This window comes from Lemur catta, unplaced genomic scaffold (assembly GCF_020740605.2).
Source record: "Lemur catta isolate mLemCat1 unplaced genomic scaffold, mLemCat1.pri scaffold_152_ctg1, whole genome shotgun sequence".
Classification (NCBI taxonomy): domain Eukaryota; kingdom Metazoa; phylum Chordata; class Mammalia; order Primates; family Lemuridae; genus Lemur; species Lemur catta.
In genome coordinates, this window is record NW_025423775.1 from 12530 (window position 1) to 33737 (window position 21208).

Below are 21208 nucleotides of genomic sequence, written 5' to 3' on the forward strand. Positions count from 1 at the left end.
GGACAACTTTAGACTGTGTCCTGAATTCAGAGCCGGTCGGTCAGAAGTTCCGGAGGCCCGGACCTGCGGCAGGTGTGTGAGGGGCGACAGCCTCGGGGACTGAGCCTCCACATCTCCAATCTGACCCTGTCTCCAGGGGCCACGGGGCAGGGTCCGGGCCGGCCGGGGGCGGAGCCGGGCCGGGCGCGGAGGGCGAAGGCCCCCCCCTCCCCTTCCCAGCCCAGGGGGGCGGGACAGAAAAAGAAGCAGAGCAAAAAGCCTACGGCACCCGGGATTCCCAGGCGGTCTCCCATCCAAGTACTAACCGGGCCCGACCCTGCTTAGCTTCCGAGGTGAGACGAGATCGGGCGCGTTCAGGGCGGTCTGGCCGTAGACGAGGGCGGCCGCCCCCGGACGCCTCAAGAGGCCGATCTGCTGCGACGCGTCCCTCCCTGCGCAGTCGGGTCCCTCCCGCCGCCCTGGCCCTTCGCTAGCCCACCTGCCCTTATCGGGGTGGGGGTGGGGGGCCAGGCGGAGCCTGACGGGTCTCGCGCGCGCACCCCCCCCACCCCCACCCAAACCACGGACGCACCGCCGTCCCACACCCCGAGGAGCAGACCCACGGGCACGCGCGCAGGGACAGGCTTCCACGCGTGGGGGCGGAGGGCCGGAGCCGGAGAGTGCGCGAGAGAGGGCCCTCCGCCGGCCCACGCGAGGGCACGGTGGGGAGGGGCTTTGGGGCGGGGCCGGGAGGAGGAGGCAGGGCCGCGCCTGCCGCTGGTCCGTCACCCGGAGGTCCTGAAGATCTGCAGTGTCCCCCCCCCACCCCGCCACCCCACCCCCGTCTGGGGAGGACCGTTCTGCCCCGATTCCCCTCAGGGCCTGCGTGTGGCAGCAGCCCCCGCGCGGGGGCGGGGGGCTGCGCGGGGGGCCGGAGCCGGCTATCCTGTGGCCCGGTGGGGTGGGGTTTGGGGTGTGTAGCCAGGGGTCCAGGGGCCGGTGGGTGGTTTGGGTTTGGGTGCGTGCGCTCCGTGTGCTGTTGTGTGTCCTCTCTGCCCAGGGGGCCAGCGAGTCGCCCTGTGCGGCGCGCCGGTGTGTCTCTCGGAGCCCCGTCGGCGGCGAGGAGCCCGCCCGGCGTGAGGCCCGGGCCCGAGGCCCGGGTGTGCGGCGGAGAGAAAGTGCACGGTGGGCCGGGTGTCCGGGGGCCCAGGACACGGTTTGCCGCCCTGGGCTGTCCCGCGCCGGGTGTACGCGATGTCCCGGAGTGCGGGGCGGCGGGTGCGGGGTCCGGGGGAGAGGAGACCCGGCGGCACTTAGGGATCCCGCCGCCCGGCCCCGGCCCGGTGTGGGGCCCAGGGTTGGGGCTCCGCTGCCGGCCCAACGGAACGCCTGGGACGCTCTGCCGCTGCCGCCACCTGGCGGTGGTGCTGCAGCGGGGGAGAGGGGAGGAAGCCCCGGGCGGGGGCAGCGGGTCGCGCCGAGGGGGGGGAGGGGCCGGGGCCCGAGGGCGAAAGTGGGGGCGGGCGCAGAAGGCGAGGGGGGGCCCCCCCACCCCCGACCCCCCGGCGGGCGGGACAAAAGAAGAAGCAAAAGCCTACAGCACCCGGTATTCCCAGGCGGTCTCCCATCCAAGTACTAACCGGGCCCGACCCTGCTTAGCTTCCCAGACCAGACGAGATCGGGCACGTTCAGGGTGCTATGGCCCTAGACGGCAGCGGCCGTCCCCGGACGCCTCGAGAGGCCCAGCTGCTACGCGGCCCTCCCGGCCCAGCGCCCCCCACCCGACCCCGCGCCCTCCTGCTGCCCAGTAGCCTTCAGAGCCTCGCTCCCTAGCTGCTACATACACACCAAACACTCAACACTTTGCCACAAACACATACACCTATGACAACAAAAATCAAGCACTCAATAGCACATCTATTCAAAGCACGGAGGACACAAACGGGAGGACAACGTGTGACTTGTCAGATTCTACAGACGTCAGGAGCCCACATGAAGGCTCAGGGAAATATTCCAAAGGAGTGTGACGTGGCTCACAGCTCCTTGGACATGAGCAGACTGGCTTCGGCGGACGGCAGCTCTTACATTTTCACAGTGGAGCAGCCGGAAAAGTAGAAAGTTCCTTCCTCGCCTTTCCTACTTCATGCAGTGGGAACCAGTCCACGGTTCTATGGTGCATGGCTACGATTATTCTGTGGGATCCTGCAAAGAAGAAATGCTGTTGGCGTCTTTGGGGACTGGGAATTTGGGTGTGAGAGGAAGAGGTGAAATCGATCAAGTCATGTAAAAAAACTCTCAGTTCTCAGTTTGAACTTGGATTATCAGTGGAAACTCAATGTGTTTTCCTGTATTTTTTTTTTCTTTTCTTCCTTTATTTTTTTTTTTTTTTTCCCCATGGAAAGTGCCGAGACATAGGTGCGAACTCAACAGTAGGGCATTTCACCAGCATCTAGATCGTGGTCTCTGCCAACCATCGTTACTAAACGGTCCTAAGACTTACTGGAGACATAGGCTGACTTGAAGTCTGGGGCGGGAAACGGACGCTTCTTATCCTGGGAAGCGTGGATGCTATGATATCCAACAGGACGAGGGTCACGTCAAAAGACACAGGAACCAGAATGAGTAGACTCCCGATTGCCAGACACCGGACGGTTTGATCGCCAGTAAGTCTAATAATTGCAAGATATTGAAACACATTAAATACGTTTAAATCCGGGATGAAACCCCTCACAATGCAAAAATAACTCGGGTCACTGCGGACAGCGGTAGGAAACAAAGGGAAACGGTGACAACCGGGGCTGCCCCCGACTAGTCGCGATGTATGGACACTCTTTCAAAAGACATCTCAACCCCTCACAAGGTATGGACTGTATTTGGACTCGATTCAAAGAAACTGGAATGAGCGTGTGTGTCTCAGGGAAACGCAAACATTGAGTACTTGCTGTTATCTCTAACACGGTGAAATTTTTACATGGACTAATGTGGCTGTGAGTACACTGAAAGAGGGAAGAAAGCCTCTACCTTTGATAGAAACATATTGACTTTTTATCGATGGAGGGATATTATTAAGGGGATCATGAACTTAAGGTAGGAGGGGTATAAAGGAAACAAGATCTGGCCAGGGGTTGGTGATTTCTTGAGTCAGAGGAGTGCGAGAGTATTCTACTATTCTTTCCGATTTTGCTTCTATTTCAAATTTTCCATAATGAAACGTTTCCAAGGATACCATGAACAGGGTCAAAAACAAGCTGCAAACAGGACAAGGTATCTGTTGCACATATAATTGGCAAAATATTACTGTTACAGGATATCTACGTTTAATATGCTTAATACGCCTTTGGCCCCGTGTCCTCATTATTAGTCAAGGAAATACAGAATAAAAAATGAAGCCAGATATAGTTTCCAACTCACCAGATTGAGGAAACTTAAGAAACTGATCACTGTGTTGGCTTTGAGGAAAACTCTTGCACACACCCTGCTGATATGGGAGGCGAAATTATAGAACCATTTGGAAAGCAATGTAGCATAAATGGATATGAATAAACGCTGGCATAATTCAGGAGCAAGCATATTCTCTGAGTAGCACGTACCAGAGAGAAGATAGGGCACATGTGACCAGGAAGCATCTAGGGTAATCCTCACGGGAGCCCCTTGTACACGGACCTAGTCAAAGATCGCATAAAGATACTTCGACTGATTCGTGCAGTGCCATTCTCTAGCAGCGCTGATGAACTGCAGCTTCCTGTGTAAGCGAGGAGTATTCTCCAAACAGAAGGTTTCCCCTGGCACACAAGTTGCCCAGAAGGAATCCAGAATGGTTCCACATGTATTCTATAAACTGTGAAATTAACAAACTACCTCAATGAGATAGTCCTATAACAGAGAGCAAAAACTTTCAAAGGAAAAGCAAGGAAAAGGATGACAGTCGAGATGGGATTTGTTTGGGAGAAGCGTTTTTGTGGTTCCACGCCTTGGGACAAAGATACACAGCGGCTTCCCACATATGCATCAACTCCCATTTTTATAAGGTGAGTGGAGGGGTTTTGGTACGGTTAATTCGATTTAATATAATAGTCATAATGATAATCATGATCATGATCATCATTCTTTAACATATCCCTTTCCCAAATTAAAAGAAAAAGAGAAAGAAGCAGATAGTAAGTTTCTAGTTATAAACCCTGTTTAAATGGGATTATTTATTAATGTGGGGGAAATGATTAGTTTGGGGACTCTGTGTCCGTCTATCGAGGACTACGGGGTAGCCTCTCCATCGATTGGAGCCATCATGTACGTTTTTGCTAAGTTTTCCATCTAAGTTGGCACCTTTGCCCCGTAGGTGCTGTGTGGATTTTCTGTGACTTTGAATGTTATCCTTTTCAAGAATTGCATTCATTATTGTGTATTTGCGAGGAAATAAGAAATATCGAAACTATCGATCGAATGTTGATTTCATCTAGAGCTATCTTGCTGGACTCACCTAGGATTTCTACAGGTCTCCCGCGCATAGGGGCAAACATTCTCTTTTGAGAACCGTAGGAGGTGAGGAAAATGAAGAAAGGTGATTTTCCTTTCCCATATATTGTTAGTGTTTTCCCTTGTTGTAGTATGTTTTTGGAGCGTCTCTTGCAGTATCGAACAGAAGGATTTCCTATCGACACCCTGGTCTTGCTCGTGACTGTCCAAAGAATGCTTCTACTTCTTAATCCTTCAGAATATGTTCTAAAGATTTAGACGTTTGAAAAGTGTTTCTAGATGTCTTCGCCTCTGGATTCCTGAATTATGTTACCGTGAACGAATAGCCAGCTGTTTAGATTCTCTTCTTCTGCATATGTGGATAGGGTCCAATTTTTCCTGTCCTAGGGTGGTAACGTGGTCATCTCCTTGGACAACTTTAGACTGTGTCCTGAATTCAGAGCCGGTCGGTCAGAAGTTCCGGAGGCCCGGACCTGCGGCAGGTGTGTGAGGGGCGACAGCCTCGGGGACTGAGCCTCCACATCTCCAATCTGACCCTGTCTCCAGGGGCCACGGGGCAGGGTCCGGGCCGGCCGGGGGCGGAGCCGGGCCGGGCGCGGAGGGCGAAGGCCCCCCCCTCCCCTTCCCAGCCCAGGGGGGCGGGACAGAAAAAGAAGCAGAGCAAAAAGCCTACGGCACCCGGGATTCCCAGGCGGTCTCCCATCCAAGTACTAACCGGGCCCGACCCTGCTTAGCTTCCGAGGTGAGACGAGATCGGGCGCGTTCAGGGCGGTCTGGCCGTAGACGAGGGCGGCCGCCCCCGGACGCCTCAAGAGGCCGATCTGCTGCGACGCGTCCCTCCCTGCGCAGTCGGGTCCCTCCCGCCGCCCTGGCCCTTCGCTAGCCCACCTGCCCTTATCGGGGTGGGGGTGGGGGGCCAGGCGGAGCCTGACGGGTCTCGCGCGCGCACCCCCCCCACCCCCACCCAAACCACGGACGCACCGCCGTCCCACACCCCGAGGAGCAGACCCACGGGCACGCGCGCAGGGACAGGCTTCCACGCGTGGGGGCGGAGGGCCGGAGCCGGAGAGTGCGCGAGAGAGGGCCCTCCGCCGGCCCACGCGAGGGCACGGTGGGGAGGGGCTTTGGGGCGGGGCCGGGAGGAGGAGGCAGGGCCGCGCCTGCCGCTGGTCCGTCACCCGGAGGTCCTGAAGATCTGCAGTGTCCCCCCCCCACCCCGCCACCCCACCCCCGTCTGGGGAGGACCGTTCTGCCCCGATTCCCCTCAGGGCCTGCGTGTGGCAGCAGCCCCCGCGCGGGGGCGGGGGGGCTGCGCGGGGGGCCGGAGCCGGCTATCCTGTGGCCCGGTGGGGTGGGGTTTGGGGTGTGTAGCCAGGGGTCCAGGGGCCGGTGGGTGGTTTGGGTTTGGGTGCGTGCGCTCCGTGTGCTGTTGTGTGTCCTCTCTGCCCAGGGGGCCAGCGAGTCGCCCTGTGCGGCGCGCCGGTGTGTCTCTCGGAGCCCCGTCGGCGGCGAGGAGCCCGCCCGGCGTGAGGCCCGGGCCCGAGGCCCGGGTGTGCGGCGGAGAGAAAGTGCACGGTGGGCCGGGTGTCCGGGGGCCCAGGACACGGTTTGCCGCCCTGGGCTGTCCCGCGCCGGGTGTACGCGATGTCCCGGAGTGCGGGGCGGCGGGTGCGGGGTCCGGGGGAGAGGAGACCCGGCGGCACTTAGGGATCCCGCCGCCCGGCCCCGGCCCGGTGTGGGGCCCAGGGTTGGGGCTCCGCTGCCGGCCCAACGGAACGCCTGGGACGCTCTGCCGCTGCCGCCACCTGGCGGTGGTGCTGCAGCGGGGGAGAGGGGAGGAAGCCCCGGGCGGGGGCAGCGGGTCGCGCCGAGGGGGGGGAGGGGCCGGGGCCCGAGGGCGAAAGTGGGGGCGGGCGCAGAAGGCGAGGGGGGGCCCCCCCACCCCCGACCCCCCGGCGGGCGGGACAAAAGAAGAAGCAAAAGCCTACAGCACCCGGTATTCCCAGGCGGTCTCCCATCCAAGTACTAACCGGGCCCGACCCTGCTTAGCTTCCCAGACCAGACGAGATCGGGCACGTTCAGGGTGCTATGGCCCTAGACGGCAGCGGCCGTCCCCGGACGCCTCGAGAGGCCCAGCTGCTACGCGGCCCTCCCGGCCCAGCGCCCCCCACCCGACCCCGCGCCCTCCTGCTGCCCAGTAGCCTTCAGAGCCTCGCTCTCTAGCTGCTACATACACACCAAACACTCAACACTTTGCCACAAACACATACACCTATGACAACAAAAATCAAGCACTCAATAGCACATCTATTCAAAGCACGGAGGACACAAACGGGAGGACAACGTGTGACTTGTCAGATTCTACAGACGTCAGGAGCCCACATGAAGGCTCAGGGAAATATTCCAAAGGAGTGTGACGTGGCTCACAGCTCCTTGGACATGAGCAGACTGGCTTCGGCGGACGGCAGCTCTTACATTTTCACAGTGGAGCAGCCGGAAAAGTAGAAAGTTCCTTCCTCGCCTTTCCTACTTCATGCAGTGGGAACCAGTCCACGGTTCTATGGTGCATGGCTACGATTATTCTGTGGGATCCTGCAAAGAAGAAATGCTGTTGGCGTCTTTGGGGACTGGGAATTTGGGTGTGAGAGGAAGAGGTGAAATCGATCAAGTCATGTAAAAAAACTCTCAGTTCTCAGTTTGAACTTGGATTATCAGTGGAAACTCAATGTGTTTTCCTGTATTTTTTTTTTCTTTTCTTCCTTTATTTTTTTTTTTTTTTCCCCATGGAAAGTGCCGAGACATAGGTGCGAACTCAACAGTAGGGCATTTCACCAGCATCTAGATCGTGGTCTCTGCCAACCATCGTTACTAAACGGTCCTAAGACTTACTGGAGACATAGGCTGACTTGAAGTCTGGGGCGGGAAACGGACGCTTCTTATCCTGGGAAGCGTGGATGCTATGATATCCAACAGGACGAGGGTCACGTCAAAAGACACAGGAACCAGAATGAGTAGACTCCCGATTGCCAGACACCGGACGGTTTGATCGCCAGTAAGTCTAATAATTGCAAGATATTGAAACACATTAAATACGTTTAAATCCGGGATGAAACCCCTCACAATGCAAAAATAACTCGGGTCACTGCGGACAGCGGTAGGAAACAAAGGGAAACGGTGACAACCGGGGCTGCCCCCGACTAGTCGCGATGTATGGACACTCTTTCAAAAGACATCTCAACCCCTCACAAGGTATGGACTGTATTTGGACTCGATTCAAAGAAACTGGAATGAGCGTGTGTGTCTCAGGGAAACGCAAACATTGAGTACTTGCTGTTATCTCTAACACGGTGAAATTTTTACATGGACTAATGTGGCTGTGAGTACACTGAAAGAGGGAAGAAAGCCTCTACCTTTGATAGAAACATATTGACTTTTTATCGATGGAGGGATATTATTAAGGGGATCATGAACTTAAGGTAGGAGGGGTATAAAGGAAACAAGATCTGGCCAGGGGTTGGTGATTTCTTGAGTCAGAGGAGTGCGAGAGTATTCTACTATTCTTTCCGATTTTGCTTCTATTTCAAATTTTCCATAATGAAACGTTTCCAAGGATACCATGAACAGGGTCAAAAACAAGCTGCAAACAGGACAAGGTATCTGTTGCACATATAATTGGCAAAATATTACTGTTACAGGATATCTACGTTTAATATGCTTAATACGCCTTTGGCCCCGTGTCCTCATTATTAGTCAAGGAAATACAGAATAAAAAATGAAGCCAGATATAGTTTCCAACTCACCAGATTGAGGAAACTTAAGAAACTGATCACTGTGTTGGCTTTGAGGAAAACTCTTGCACACACCCTGCTGATATGGGAGGCGAAATTATAGAACCATTTGGAAAGCAATGTAGCATAAATGGATATGAATAAACGCTGGCATAATTCAGGAGCAAGCATATTCTCTGAGTAGCACGTACCAGAGAGAAGATAGGGCACATGTGACCAGGAAGCATCTAGGGTAATCCTCACGGGAGCCCCTTGTACACGGACCTAGTCAAAGATCGCATAAAGATACTTCGACTGATTCGTGCAGTGCCATTCTCTAGCAGCGCTGATGAACTGCAGCTTCCTGTGTAAGCGAGGAGTATTCTCCAAACAGAAGGTTTCCCCTGGCACACAAGTTGCCCAGAAGGAATCCAGAATGGTTCCACATGTATTCTATAAACTGTGAAATTAACAAACTACCTCAATGAGATAGTCCTATAACAGAGAGCAAAAACTTTCAAAGGAAAAGCAAGGAAAAGGATGACAGTCGAGATGGGATTTGTTTGGGAGAAGCGTTTTTGTGGTTCCACGCCTTGGGACAAAGATACACAGCGGCTTCCCACATATGCATCAACTCCCATTTTTATAAGGTGAGTGGAGGGGTTTTGGTACGGTTAATTCGATTTAATATAATAGTCATAATGATAATCATGATCATGATCATCATTCTTTAACATATCCCTTTCCCAAATTAAAAGAAAAAGAGAAAGAAGCAGATAGTAAGTTTCTAGTTATAAACCCTGTTTAAATGGGATTATTTATTAATGTGGGGGAAATGATTAGTTTGGGGACTCTGTGTCCGTCTATCGAGGACTACGGGGTAGCCTCTCCATCGATTGGAGCCATCATGTACGTTTTTGCTAAGTTTTCCATCTAAGTTGGCACCTTTGCCCCGTAGGTGCTGTGTGGATTTTCTGTGACTTTGAATGTTATCCTTTTCAAGAATTGCATTCATTATTGTGTATTTGCGAGGAAATAAGAAATATCGAAACTATCGATCGAATGTTGATTTCATCTAGAGCTATCTTGCTGGACTCACCTAGGATTTCTACAGGTCTCCCGCGCATAGGGGCAAACATTCTCTTTTGAGAACCGTAGGAGGTGAGGAAAATGAAGAAAGGTGATTTTCCTTTCCCATATATTGTTAGTGTTTTCCCTTGTTGTAGTATGTTTTTGGAGCGTCTCTTGCAGTATCGAACAGAAGGATTTCCTATCGACACCCTGGTCTTGCTCGTGACTGTCCAAAGAATGCTTCTACTTCTTAATCCTTCAGAATATGTTCTAAAGATTTAGACGTTTGAAAAGTGTTTCTAGATGTCTTCGCCTCTGGATTCCTGAATTATGTTACCGTGAACGAATAGCCAGCTGTTTAGATTCTCTTCTTCTGCATATGTGGATAGGGTCCAATTTTTCCTGTCCTAGGGTGGTAACGTGGTCATCTCCTTGGACAACTTTAGACTGTGTCCTGAATTCAGAGCCGGTCGGTCAGAAGTTCCGGAGGCCCGGACCTGCGGCAGGTGTGTGAGGGGCGACAGCCTCGGGGACTGAGCCTCCACATCTCCAATCTGACCCTGTCTCCAGGGGCCACGGGGCAGGGTCCGGGCCGGCCGGGGGCGGAGCCGGGCCGGGCGCGGAGGGCGAAGGCCCCCCCCTCCCCTTCCCAGCCCAGGGGGGCGGGACAGAAAAAGAAGCAGAGCAAAAAGCCTACGGCACCCGGGATTCCCAGGCGGTCTCCCATCCAAGTACTAACCGGGCCCGACCCTGCTTAGCTTCCGAGGTGAGACGAGATCGGGCGCGTTCAGGGCGGTCTGGCCGTAGACGAGGGCGGCCGCCCCCGGACGCCTCAAGAGGCCGATCTGCTGCGACGCGTCCCTCCCTGCGCAGTCGGGTCCCTCCCGCCGCCCTGGCCCTTCGCTAGCCCACCTGCCCTTATCGGGGTGGGGGTGGGGGGCCAGGCGGAGCCTGACGGGTCTCGCGCGCGCACCCCCCCACCCCCACCCAAACCACGGACGCACCGCCGTCCCACACCCCGAGGAGCAGACCCACGGGCACGCGCGCAGGGACAGGCTTCCACGCGTGGGGGCGGAGGGCCGGAGCCGGAGAGTGCGCGAGAGAGGGCCCTCCGCCGGCCCACGCGAGGGCACGGTGGGGAGGGGCTTTGGGGCGGGGCCGGGAGGAGGAGGCAGGGCCGCGCCTGCCGCTGGTCCGTCACCCGGAGGTCCTGAAGATCTGCAGTGTCCCCCCCCCACCCCGCCACCCCACCCCCGTCTGGGGAGGACCGTTCTGCCCCGATTCCCCTCAGGGCCTGCGTGTGGCAGCAGCCCCCGCGCGGGGGCGGGGGGCTGCGCGGGGGGCCGGAGCCGGCTATCCTGTGGCCCGGTGGGGTGGGGTTTGGGGTGTGTAGCCAGGGGTCCAGGGGCCGGTGGGTGGTTTGGGTTTGGGTGCGTGCGCTCCGTGTGCTGTTGTGTGTCCTCTCTGCCCAGGGGGCCAGCGAGTCGCCCTGTGTGGCGCGCCGGTGTGTCTCTCGGAGCCCCGTCGGCGGCGAGGAGCCCGCCCGGCGTGAGGCCCGGGCCCGAGGCCCGGGTGTGCGGCGGAGAGAAAGTGCACGGTGGGCCGGGTGTCCGGGGGCCCAGGACACGGTTTGCCGCCCTGGGCTGTCCCGCGCCGGGTGTACGCGATGTCCCGGAGTGCGGGGCGGCGGGTGCGGGGTCCGGGGGAGAGGAGACCCGGCGGCACTTAGGGATCCCGCCGCCCGGCCCCGGCCCGGTGTGGGGCCCAGGGTTGGGGCTCCGCTGCCGGCCCAACGGAACGCCTGGGACGCTCTGCCGCTGCCGCCACCTGGCGGTGGTGCTGCAGCGGGGGAGAGGGGAGGAAGCCCCGGGCGGGGGCAGCGGGTCGCGCCGAGGGGGGGGGAGGGGCCGGGGCCCGAGGGCGAAAGTGGGGGCGGGCGCAGAAGGCGAGGGGGGGCCCCCCCACCCCCGACCCCCCGGCGGGCGGGACAAAAGAAGAAGCAAAAGCCTACAGCACCCGGTATTCCCAGGCGGTCTCCCATCCAAGTACTAACCGGGCCCGACCCTGCTTAGCTTCCCAGACCAGACGAGATCGGGCACGTTCAGGGTGCTATGGCCCTAGACGGCAGCGGCCGTCCCCGGACGCCTCGAGAGGCCCAGCTGCTACGCGGCCCTCCCGGCCCAGCGCCCCCCACCCGACCCCGCGCCCTCCTGCTGCCCAGTAGCCTTCAGAGCCTCGCTCCCTAGCTGCTACATACACACCAAACACTCAACACTTTGCCACAAACACATACACCTATGACAACAAAAATCAAGCACTCAATAGCACATCTATTCAAAGCACGGAGGACACAAACGGGAGGACAACGTGTGACTTGTCAGATTCTACAGACGTCAGGAGCCCACATGAAGGCTCAGGGAAATATTCCAAAGGAGTGTGACGTGGCTCACAGCTCCTTGGACATGAGCAGACTGGCTTCGGCGGACGGCAGCTCTTACATTTTCACAGTGGAGCAGCCGGAAAAGTAGAAAGTTCCTTCCTCGCCTTTCCTACTTCATGCAGTGGGAACCAGTCCACGGTTCTATGGTGCATGGCTACGATTATTCTGTGGGATCCTGCAAAGAAGAAATGCTGTTGGCGTCTTTGGGGACTGGGAATTTGGGTGTGAGAGGAAGAGGTGAAATCGATCAAGTCATGTAAAAAAACTCTCAGTTCTCAGTTTGAACTTGGATTATCAGTGGAAACTCAATGTGTTTTCCTGTATTTTTTTTTTCTTTTCTTCCTTTATTTTTTTTTTTTTTTCCCCATGGAAAGTGCCGAGACATAGGTGCGAACTCAACAGTAGGGCATTTCACCAGCATCTAGATCGTGGTCTCTGCCAACCATCGTTACTAAACGGTCCTAAGACTTACTGGAGACATAGGCTGACTTGAAGTCTGGGGCGGGAAACGGACGCTTCTTATCCTGGGAAGCGTGGATGCTATGATATCCAACAGGACGAGGGTCACGTCAAAAGACACAGGAACCAGAATGAGTAGACTCCCGATTGCCAGACACCGGACGGTTTGATCGCCAGTAAGTCTAATAATTGCAAGATATTGAAACACATTAAATACGTTTAAATCCGGGATGAAACCCCTCACAATGCAAAAATAACTCGGGTCACTGCGGACAGCGGTAGGAAACAAAGGGAAACGGTGACAACCGGGGCTGCCCCCGACTAGTCGCGATGTATGGACACTCTTTCAAAAGACATCTCAACCCCTCACAAGGTATGGACTGTATTTGGACTCGATTCAAAGAAACTGGAATGAGCGTGTGTGTCTCAGGGAAACGCAAACATTGAGTACTTGCTGTTATCTCTAACACGGTGAAATTTTTACATGGACTAATGTGGCTGTGAGTACACTGAAAGAGGGAAGAAAGCCTCTACCTTTGATAGAAACATATTGACTTTTTATCGATGGAGGGATATTATTAAGGGGATCATGAACTTAAGGTAGGAGGGGTATAAAGGAAACAAGATCTGGCCAGGGGTTGGTGATTTCTTGAGTCAGAGGAGTGCGAGAGTATTCTACTATTCTTTCCGATTTTGCTTCTATTTCAAATTTTCCATAATGAAACGTTTCCAAGGATACCATGAACAGGGTCAAAAACAAGCTGCAAACAGGACAAGGTATCTGTTGCACATATAATTGGCAAAATATTACTGTTACAGGATATCTACGTTTAATATGCTTAATACGCCTTTGGCCCCGTGTCCTCATTATTAGTCAAGGAAATACAGAATAAAAAATGAAGCCAGATATAGTTTCCAACTCACCAGATTGAGGAAACTTAAGAAACTGATCACTGTGTTGGCTTTGAGGAAAACTCTTGCACACACCCTGCTGATATGGGAGGCGAAATTATAGAACCATTTGGAAAGCAATGTAGCATAAATGGATATGAATAAACGCTGGCATAATTCAGGAGCAAGCATATTCTCTGAGTAGCACGTACCAGAGAGAAGATAGGGCACATGTGACCAGGAAGCATCTAGGGTAATCCTCACGGGAGCCCCTTGTACACGGACCTAGTCAAAGATCGCATAAAGATACTTCGACTGATTCGTGCAGTGCCATTCTCTAGCAGCGCTGATGAACTGCAGCTTCCTGTGTAAGCGAGGAGTATTCTCCAAACAGAAGGTTTCCCCTGGCACACAAGTTGCCCAGAAGGAATCCAGAATGGTTCCACATGTATTCTATAAACTGTGAAATTAACAAACTACCTCAATGAGATAGTCCTATAACAGAGAGCAAAAACTTTCAAAGGAAAAGCAAGGAAAAGGATGACAGTCGAGATGGGATTTGTTTGGGAGAAGCGTTTTTGTGGTTCCACGCCTTGGGACAAAGATACACAGCGGCTTCCCACATATGCATCAACTCCCATTTTTATAAGGTGAGTGGAGGGGTTTTGGTACGGTTAATTCGATTTAATATAATAGTCATAATGATAATCATGATCATGATCATCATTCTTTAACATATCCCTTTCCCAAATTAAAAGAAAAAGAGAAAGAAGCAGATAGTAAGTTTCTAGTTATAAACCCTGTTTAAATGGGATTATTTATTAATGTGGGGGAAATGATTAGTTTGGGGACTCTGTGTCCGTCTATCGAGGACTACGGGGTAGCCTCTCCATCGATTGGAGCCATCATGTACGTTTTTGCTAAGTTTTCCATCTAAGTTGGCACCTTTGCCCCGTAGGTGCTGTGTGGATTTTCTGTGACTTTGAATGTTATCCTTTTCAAGAATTGCATTCATTATTGTGTATTTGCGAGGAAATAAGAAATATCGAAACTATCGATCGAATGTTGATTTCATCTAGAGCTATCTTGCTGGACTCACCTAGGATTTCTACAGGTCTCCCGCGCATAGGGGCAAACATTCTCTTTTGAGAACCGTAGGAGGTGAGGAAAATGAAGAAAGGTGATTTTCCTTTCCCATATATTGTTAGTGTTTTCCCTTGTTGTAGTATGTTTTTGGAGCGTCTCTTGCAGTATCGAACAGAAGGATTTCCTATCGACACCCTGGTCTTGCTCGTGACTGTCCAAAGAATGCTTCTACTTCTTAATCCTTCAGAATATGTTCTAAAGATTTAGACGTTTGAAAAGTGTTTCTAGATGTCTTCGCCTCTGGATTCCTGAATTATGTTACCGTGAACGAATAGCCAGCTGTTTAGATTCTCTTCTTCTGCATATGTGGATAGGGTCCAATTTTTCCTGTCCTAGGGTGGTAACGTGGTCATCTCCTTGGACAACTTTAGACTGTGTCCTGAATTCAGAGCCGGTCGGTCAGAAGTTCCGGAGGCCCGGACCTGCGGCAGGTGTGTGAGGGGCGACAGCCTCGGGGACTGAGCCTCCACATCTCCAATCTGACCCTGTCTCCAGGGGCCACGGGGCAGGGTCCGGGCCGGCCGGGGGCGGAGCCGGGCCGGGCGCGGAGGGCGAAGGCCCCCCCCTCCCCTTCCCAGCCCAGGGGGGCGGGACAGAAAAAGAAGCAGAGCAAAAAGCCTACGGCACCCGGGATTCCCAGGCGGTCTCCCATCCAAGTACTAACCGGGCCCGACCCTGCTTAGCTTCCGAGGTGAGACGAGATCGGGCGCGTTCAGGGCGGTCTGGCCGTAGACGAGGGCGGCCGCCCCCGGACGCCTCAAGAGGCCGATCTGCTGCGACGCGTCCCTCCCTGCGCAGTCGGGTCCCTCCCGCCGCCCTGGCCCTTCGCTAGCCCACCTGCCCTTATCGGGGTGGGGGTGGGGGGCCAGGCGGAGCCTGACGGGTCTCGCGCGCGCACCCCCCCCACCCCCACCCAAACCACGGACGCACCGCCGTCCCACACCCCGAGGAGCAGACCCACGGGCACGCGCGCAGGGACAGGCTTCCACGCGTGGGGGCGGAGGGCCGGAGCCGGAGAGTGCGCGAGAGAGGGCCCTCCGCCGGCCCACGCGAGGGCACGGTGGGGAGGGGCTTTGGGGCGGGGCCGGGAGGAGGAGGCAGGGCCGCGCCTGCCGCTGGTCCGTCACCCGGAGGTCCTGAAGATCTGCAGTGTCCCCCCCCCCACCCCGCCACCCCACCCCCGTCTGGGGAGGACCGTTCTGCCCCGATTCCCCTCAGGGCCTGCGTGTGGCAGCAGCCCCCGCGCGGGGGCGGGGGGCTGCGCGGGGGGCCGGAGCCGGCTATCCTGTGGCCCGGTGGGGTGGGGTTTGGGGTGTGTAGCCAGGGGTCCAGGGGCCGGTGGGTGGTTTGGGTTTGGGTGCGTGCGCTCCGTGTGCTGTTGTGTGTCCTCTCTGCCCAGGGGGCCAGCGAGTCGCCCTGTGCGGCGCGCCGGTGTGTCTCTCGGAGCCCCGTCGGCGGCGAGGAGCCCGCCCGGCGTGAGGCCCGGGCCCGAGGCCCGGGTGTGCGGCGGAGAGAAAGTGCACGGTGGGCCGGGTGTCCGGGGGCCCAGGACACGGTTTGCCGCCCTGGGCTGTCCCGCGCCGGGTGTACGCGATGTCCCGGAGTGCGGGGCGGCGGGTGCGGGGTCCGGGGGAGAGGAGACCCGGCGGCACTTAGGGATCCCGCCGCCCGGCCCCGGCCCGGTGTGGGGCCCAGGGTTGGGGCTCCGCTGCCGGCCCAACGGAACGCCTGGGACGCTCTGCCGCTGCCGCCACCTGGCGGTGGTGCTGCAGCGGGGGAGAGGGGAGGAAGCCCCGGGCGGGGGCAGCGGGTCGCGCCGAGGGGGGGGGAGGGGCCGGGGCCCGAGGGCGAAAGTGGGGGCGGGCGCAGAAGGCGAGGGGGGGCCCCCCCACCCCCGACCCCCCGGCGGGCGGGACAAAAGAAGAAGCAAAAGCCTACAGCACCCGGTATTCCCAGGCGGTCTCCCATCCAAGTACTAACCGGGCCCGACCCTGCTTAGCTTCCCAGACCAGACGAGATCGGGCACGTTCAGGGTGCTATGGCCCTAGACGGCAGCGGCCGTCCCCGGACGCCTCGAGAGGCCCAGCTGCTACGCGGCCCTCCCGGCCCAGCGCCCCCCACCCGACCCCCGCGCCCTCCTGCTGCCCAGTAGCCTTCAGAGCCTCGCTCTCTAGCTGCTACATACACACCAAACACTCAACACTTTGCCACAAACACATACACCTATGACAACAAAAATCAAGCACTCAATAGCACATCTATTCAAAGCACGGAGGACACAAACGGGAGGACAACGTGTGACTTGTCAGATTCTACAGACGTCAGGAGCCCACATGAAGGCTCAGGGAAATATTCCAAAGGAGTGTGACGTGGCTCACAGCTCCTTGGACATGAGCAGACTGGCTTCGGCGGACGGCAGCTCTTACATTTTCACAGTGGAGCAGCCGGAAAAGTAGAAAGTTCCTTCCTCGCCTTTCCTACTTCATGCAGTGGGAACCAGTCCACGGTTCTATGGTGCATGGCTACGATTATTCTGTGGGATCCTGCAAAGAAGAAATGCTGTTGGCGTCTTTGGGGACTGGGAATTTGGGTGTGAGAGGAAGAGGTGAAATCGATCAAGTCATGTAAAAAAACTCTCAGTTCTCAGTTTGAACTTGGATTATCAGTGGAAACTCAATGTGTTTTCCTGTATTTTTTTTTTCTTTTCTTCCTTTATTTTTTTTTTTTTTTCCCCATGGAAAGTGCCGAGACATAGGTGCGAACTCAACAGTAGGGCATTTCACCAGCATCTAGATCGTGGTCTCTGCCAACCATCGTTACTAAACGGTCCTAAGACTTACTGGAGACATAGGCTGACTTGAAGTCTGGGGCGGGAAACGGACGCTTCTTATCCTGGGAAGCGTGGATGCTATGATATCCAACAGGACGAGGGTCACGTCAAAAGACACAGGAACCAGAATGAGTAGACTCCCGATTGCCAGACACCGGACGGTTTGATCGCCAGTAAGTCTAATAATTGCAAGATATTGAAACACATTAAATACGTTTAAATCCGGGATGAAACCCCTCACAATGCAAAAATAACTCGGGTCACTGCGGACAGCGGTAGGAAACAAAGGGAAACGGTGACAACCGGGGCTGCCCCCCGACTAGTCGCGATGTATGGACACTCTTTCAAAAGACATCTCAACCCCTCACAAGGTATGGACTGTATTTGGACTCGATTCAAAGAAACTGGAATGAGCGTGTGTGTCTCAGGGAAACGCAAACATTGAGTACTTGCTGTTATCTCTAACACGGTGAAATTTTTACATGGACTAATGTGGCTGTGAGTACACTGAAAGAGGGAAGAAAGCCTCTACCTTTGATAGAAACATATTGACTTTTTATCGATGGAGGGATATTATTAAGGGGATCATGAACTTAAGGTAGGAGGGGTATAAAGGAAACAAGATCTGGCCAGGGGTTGGTGATTTCTTGAGTCAGAGGAGTGCGAGAGTATTCTACTATTCTTTCCGATTTTGCTTCTATTTCAAATTTTCCATAATGAAACGTTTCCAAGGATACCATGAACAGGGTCAAAAACAAGCTGCAAACAGGACAAGGTATCTGTTGCACATATAATTGGCAAAATATTACTGTTACAGGATATCTACGTTTAATATGCTTAATACGCCTTTGGCCCCGTGTCCTCATTATTAGTCAAGGAAATACAGAATAAAAAATGAAGCCAGATATAGTTTCCAACTCACCAGATTGAGGAAACTTAAGAAACTGATCACTGTGTTGGCTTTGAGGAAAACTCTTGCACACACCCTGCTGATATGGGAGGCGAAATTATAGAACCATTTGGAAAGCAATGTAGCATAAATGGATATGAATAAACGCTGGCATAATTCAGGAGCAAGCATATTCTCTGAGTAGCACGTACCAGAGAGAAGATAGGGCACATGTGACCAGGAAGCATCTAGGGTAATCCTCACGGGAGCCCCTTGTACACGGACCTAGTCAAAGATCGCATAAAGATACTTCGACTGATTCGTGCAGTGCCATTCTCTAGCAGCGCTGATGAACTGCAGCTTCCTGTGTAAGCGAGGAGTATTCTCCAAACAGAAGGTTTCCCCTGGCACACAAGTTGCCCAGAAGGAATCCAGAATGGTTCCACATGTATTCTATAAACTGTGAAATTAACAAACTACCTCAATGAGATAGTCCTATAACAGAGAGCAAAAACTTTCAAAGGAAAAGCAAGGAAAAGGATGACAGTCGAGATGGGATTTGTTTGGGAGAAGCGTTTTTGTGGTTCCACGCCTTGGGACAAAGATACACAGCGGCTTCCCACATATGCATCAACTCCCATTTTTATAAGGTGAGTGGAGGGGTTTTGGTACGGTTAATTCGATTTAATATAATAGTCATAATGATAATCATGATCATGATCATCATTCTTTAACATATCCCTTTCCCAAATTAAAAGAAAAAGAGAAAGAAGCAGATAGTAAGTTTCTAGTTATAAACCCTGTTTAAATGGGATTATTTATTAATGTGGGGGAAATGATTAGTTTGGGGACTCTGTGTCCGTCTATCGAGGACTACGGGGTAGCCTCTCCATCGATTGGAGCCATCATGTACGTTTTTGCTAAGTTTTCCATCTAAGTTGGCACCTTTGCCCCGTAGGTGCTGTGTGGATTTTCTGTGACTTTGAATGTTATCCTTTTCAAGAATTGCATTCATTATTGTGTATTTGCGAGGAAATAAGAAATATCGAAACTATCGATCGAATGTTGATTTCATCTAGAGCTATCTTGCTGGACTCACCTAGGATTTCTACAGGTCTCCCGCGCATAGGGGCAAACATTCTCTTTTGAGAACCGTAGGAGGTGAGGAAAATGAAGAAAGGTGATTTTCCTTTCCCATATATTGTTAGTGTTTTCCCTTGTTGTAGTATGTTTTTGGAGCGTCTCTTGCAGTATCGAACAGAAGGATTTCCTATCGACACCCTGGTCTTGCTCGTGACTGTCCAAAGAATGCTTCTACTTCTTAATCCTTCAGAATATGTTCTAAAGATTTAGACGTTTGAAAAGTGTTTCTAGATGTCTTCGCCTCTGGATTCCTGAATTATGTTACCGTGAACGAATAGCCAGCTGTTTAGATTCTCTTCTTCTGCATATGTGGATAGGGTCCAATTTTTCCTGTCCTAGGGTGGTAACGTGGTCATCTCCTTGGACAACTTTAGACTGTGTCCTGAATTCAGAGCCGGTCGGTCAGAAGTTCCGGAGGCCCGGACCTGCGGCAGGTGTGTGAGGGGCGACAGCCTCGGGGACTGAGCCTCCACATCTCCAATCTGACCTGTCTCCAGGGCCACGGGGCAGGGTCCGGGCCGGCCGGGGGCGGAGCCGGGCCGGGCGCGGAGGGCGAAGGCCCCCCCCTCCCCTTCCCAGCCCAGGGGGGCGGGACAGAAAAAGAAGCAGAGCAAAAAGCCTACGGCACCCGGGATTCCCAGGCGGTCTCCCATCCAAGTACTAACCGGGCCCGACCCTGCTTAGCTTCCGAGGTGAGACGAGATCGGGCGCGTTCAGGGCGGTCTGGCCGTAGACGAGGGCGGCCGCCCCCGGACGCCTCAAGAGGCCGATCTGCTGCGACGCGTCCCTCCCTGCGCAGTCGGGTCCCTCCCGCCGCCCTGGCCCTTCGCTAGCCCACCTGCCCTTATCGGGGTGGGGGTGGGGGGCCAGGCGGAGCCTGACGGGTCTCGCGCGCGCACCCCCCCCACCCCCACCCAAACCACGGACGCACCGCCGTCCCACACCCCGAGGAGCAGACCCACGGGCACGCGCGCAGGGACAGGCTTCCACGCGTGGGGGCGGAGGGCCGGAGCCGGAGAGTGCGCGAGAGAGGGCCCTCCGCCGGCCCACGCGAGGGCACGGTGGGGAGGGGCTTTGGGGCGGGGCCGGGAGGAGGAGGCAGGGCCGCGCCTGCCGCTGGTCCGTCACCCGGAGGTCCTGAAGATCTGCAGTGTCCCCCCCCCACCCCGCCACCCCACCCCCGTCTGGGGAGGACCGTTCTGCCCCGATTCCCCTCAGGGCCTGCGTGTGGCAGCAGCCCCCGCGCGGGGGCGGGGGGCTGCGCGGGGGCCGGAGCCGGCTATCCTGTGGCCCGGTGGGGTGGGGTTTGGGGTGTGTAGCCAGGGGTCCAGGGGCCGTGTGGGTGGTTTGGGTTTGGGTGCGTGCGCTCCGTGTGCTGTTGTGTGTCCTCTCTGCCCAGGGGGCCAGCGAGTCGCCCTGTGCGGGCGCGCCGGTGTGTCTCTCGGAGCCCCGTCGGCGGCGAGGAGCCCGCCCGGCGTGAGGCCCGGGCCCGAGGCCCGGGTGTGCGGCGGAGAGAAAGTGCACGGTGGGCCGGGTTGTCCGGGGGCCCAGGACACGGTTTGCCGCCCTGGGCTGTCCCGCGCCGGGGTGTACGCGATGTCCCGGAGTGCGGGGCGGCGGGTGCGGGGTCCGGGGGAGAGGAGACCCGGCGGCACTTAGGGATCCCGCCGCCCGGCCCCGGCCCGGTGTGGGGCCCAGGGTTGGGGCTCCGCTGCCGGCCCAACGGAACGCCTGGGACGCTCTGCCGCTGCCGCCACCTGGCGGTGGTGCTGCAGCGGGGGAGAGGGGAGGAAGCCCCGGGCGGGGGCAGCGGGTCGCGCCGAGGGGGGGGAGGGGCCGGGGGCCCGAGGGCGAAAGTGGGGGCGGGCGCAGAAGGCGAGGGGGGGCCCCCCCACCCCCGACCCCCCGGCGGGCGGGACAAAAGAAGAAGCAAAAGCCTACAGCACCCGGTATTCCCAGGCGGTCTCCCATCCAAGTACTAACCGGGCCCGACCCTGCTTAGCTTCCCAGACCAGACGAGATCGGGCACGTTCAGGGTGCTATGGCCCTAGACGGCAGCGGCCGTCCCCGGACGCCTCGAGAGGCCCAGCTGCTACGCGGCCCTCCCGGCCCAGCGCCCC

General features: G+C 56.0%; 5 non-coding genes and 5 pseudogenes across 5 annotated transcripts; all 10 read right to left on the reverse strand.

Annotated features, from left to right (window-relative positions):
- Window positions 1-256: 256 nt before the first annotated feature.
- LOC123629451 lies at window positions 257-375 on the reverse strand. Its single transcript, XR_006732068.1, has one exon. It is a non-coding gene; the product is annotated as a 5S ribosomal RNA (ribosomal RNA).
- A 1195-nt stretch (window positions 376-1570) lies between these two features.
- LOC123629440 lies at window positions 1571-1689 on the reverse strand (annotated as a pseudogene).
- Window positions 1690-5118: 3429 nt separating this feature from the next.
- LOC123629452 lies at window positions 5119-5237 on the reverse strand. Its single transcript, XR_006732069.1, has one exon. It is a non-coding gene; the product is annotated as a 5S ribosomal RNA (ribosomal RNA).
- A 1196-nt stretch (window positions 5238-6433) lies between these two features.
- On the reverse strand, window positions 6434-6552 carry LOC123629441 (annotated as a pseudogene).
- Window positions 6553-9980: 3428 nt separating this feature from the next.
- LOC123629453 lies at window positions 9981-10099 on the reverse strand. The gene has a single exon (XR_006732070.1). It is a non-coding gene; the product is annotated as a 5S ribosomal RNA (ribosomal RNA).
- A 1195-nt stretch (window positions 10100-11294) lies between these two features.
- On the reverse strand, window positions 11295-11413 carry LOC123629442 (annotated as a pseudogene).
- A 3428-nt stretch (window positions 11414-14841) lies between these two features.
- LOC123629428 lies at window positions 14842-14960 on the reverse strand. The gene has a single exon (XR_006732060.1). It is a non-coding gene; the product is annotated as a 5S ribosomal RNA (ribosomal RNA).
- A 1197-nt stretch (window positions 14961-16157) lies between these two features.
- On the reverse strand, window positions 16158-16276 carry LOC123629443 (annotated as a pseudogene).
- A 3428-nt stretch (window positions 16277-19704) lies between these two features.
- LOC123629430 lies at window positions 19705-19823 on the reverse strand. Its single transcript, XR_006732061.1, has one exon. It is a non-coding gene; the product is annotated as a 5S ribosomal RNA (ribosomal RNA).
- Window positions 19824-21022: 1199 nt separating this feature from the next.
- Window positions 21023-21141, reverse strand: LOC123629444 (annotated as a pseudogene).
- Window positions 21142-21208: the final 67 nt, after the last annotated feature.